The sequence below is a fragment of the Otolemur garnettii genome, unplaced genomic scaffold, assembly GCF_000181295.1.
Source record: "Otolemur garnettii isolate 467f Iridium unplaced genomic scaffold, OtoGar3 scaffold00046, whole genome shotgun sequence".
Lineage (NCBI taxonomy): Eukaryota > Metazoa > Chordata > Mammalia > Primates > Galagidae > Otolemur > Otolemur garnettii.
Window position 1 is genome coordinate 1,756,853 of NW_003852441.1, and position 2,285 is coordinate 1,759,137.

Consider the following 2,285-nt stretch of genomic DNA (forward strand, 5'->3'; position numbering starts at 1 on the left):
AGGAGGCCCGGAGGCCGCCTCCGAGCGTCGCGGGCCGCGCCGCCTGCGGCTGTCCGACTTCCGAGAGGAGCTGCGGGCGCTGCTGGTGCTGGCGGGCCCCGCGGTGAGTACGGCGGCCTGAGTCGGAGGCCGGTCCCGGTGGGGTGGAGCCCAGCGGCCACGTGTGACTCGGCAGAGGGACGGGACCCTGGCGCCCCGGCTCCTCCGCGCACGGCCGACGCCGCGGGCTGGACCGGCCGCGAGGCCGGTGGCTCCGCCGCCTGCCCCGGGAGCCGCTGCGGAGCGGGGACCTGAGCGCCTGCCCTGCTTGACCCGCCGCCGCTCTGGCTGCGCTGCAGGTGCGCCCGGGGGGGGGCCTCCTCGGGGCGCCGACTCCAGCGAAGGAGGCAAAAGTCCCCTGAACTTCAGAACGCTAGGGAACTCGGTTTCTTTGACAACCACTGTAAAGTCCTGGAGCCCGGGTATCCAAACAAGCCTGAGGCCGGAGAAGGAAGGCGAATTGTCTATTTTGGATTCAGATCTCCAAAATTATTTTCAGAAGCCAGAGCCAACTTTTGCACACGAAGCCTAAGGCACCATTTGCCACCTCCCCTCCCTGCCAATAATTATGTTTTTTAAAAAATGAGGTTTTTTTTTTTTAGTTTTTTATTTTTTAGTTTTTTAATGTGGTTCTTTTGAGAGTTGAGGTGTTCTTATCTGTGTAATATTTGTCTGCTTTGTCTCTTAAAAGTAATGTGGGTTTTTAAAAACCACAAAAATATAATCTGATGCATGTTTTGAAGCGGTTTGGGTGGTTTTCAAGCCAAGGAGGTAGGAGAGCCACTTCACTCGCCAAGAAGTGTGTGTTTGGTTGGGAATAAGCTTTGGGGCTTGGGGGAGACAGTCTGCGCCTGCCGAGGCTAAGGTGGCAACTGGGAGCGGCGGCGCGGTTGTCTGTGGGGTACTGCGATCCCCACTGTGGCGGGCAGGGCAGTTAAAATAATGCCCAGGACAACGCCACGAAATGGAAGTCCATCCAGAGTGAAGGACGTGGGGACGTCTCTCACAGACTGAAAAGAACACAGCTGGTCTCTCCCGACCCGGGTTCAGCGCCCCACTATGATCTCCCAAGGTATGTTAAGAAACAGCTGGGAGAATTTGAGCAGTCTCTTACCCTCTCCTAGTCTCTGCTTAGTCATCCATAAAAGGAGGCTAAAAGGCTTCCTAAGGCAGTTACTGCTTTTGCTAGTACAAAAACAAAAAACAGGGAAGCTTTACCATACCCAGCCCCTCCCAGTAACCTGATCCCCTGATCTAGGGACCCCCCACCCTGTCTTCCCAGGGGCTCCCTTGCCGTCTTGTGTGCAAATGCATGTTCACTGCAAAAAAAATAAAAACTCTAGACCAAGGCAGGGCGCATGGCTCACGTCTATAGTCCTAGCATTAGGAAGGCAAGGTGTATGGATTGCTTGAGCTCAGGAGTTCAAGACCAGCCTGAACAAGAGTGAAACCCCATCTCTACCGAAAATAGAAAAACTAACCAGGCAGACTGGGTATGGTGGCTCATGCCTGTGATCCCAGCACTCTGGGAGGCTGAGGCGGGTGGATTGCCTGAACTCACCGGTTCCAGTCTAAGCCAGAGCAAGGCCTCATTTCTGAAAAATAGCTGGGCATTGTGGTGGGAACATGTGGTCCCAGCTACTCCGGAGGCTGAGGCAAGAGAATTACTTGAACCCAGGAGTTTGAGGTTGCTGTGAGCTATGACCTGACAGCACTCTACTGAGGGTGACAAAGTGAGACTCTGACTCCAAAAAGAAAAGAAGAACCATTGTGATGGCACCTATAGTCCCAGCTACTAGGGAGGTTGAGGCAAGAGGGTCACTTGAGCTCAAGAGGATGAGGTTGCTATGAGCTATGACTCCACTGCACTCTACCCAGGGTGACAGAGTGAGACTCTGTCTCCAAACCGTGTCTCCCCCCCAAAAACCCTAAGGCCAGTGAAAGGACAGAAACTCTGAAACCTCAACACTGGGAGGTGATTTGGGACCTTTCCTTCCAATCCTCTGCCTGTGACCCTGACTGTTTGGCAAAAATGTGATGGTAGAATTCTGGCACCAGTTTAGTCATTTATTAATTATATGTGATGTCTTTCTTGGTTTCTCTCCAATCTCCCATCTGCCTGAGTTTTCTGTTTCCCAAGGAGCACAGGGTAGCAAGGGATTACCACCTTCTTTTCCTATACTCAAAGTCCGATCATTTCTTCTCCAAGCTCCACCACCATAAAGTGAAAAGGATGCCCTGTCCAG

General features: G+C 53.3%; 1 protein-coding gene across 1 annotated transcript in view; it reads left to right on the top strand.

The window, feature by feature from the left end:
* The first annotated feature begins 703 nt into the window (after nt 1-703).
* Nucleotides 704-2,285, top strand: part of LOC100942510 (multidrug and toxin extrusion protein 1) — a 39,461-nt gene continuing 37,879 nt past the window's right edge. Inside the window, exon 1 of the mRNA XM_012806065.2 lies at nt 704-1,111. The gene's annotated coding sequence lies outside the window, so the exon portion shown is untranslated. The remainder of the gene's footprint in view (nt 1,112-2,285) is intronic.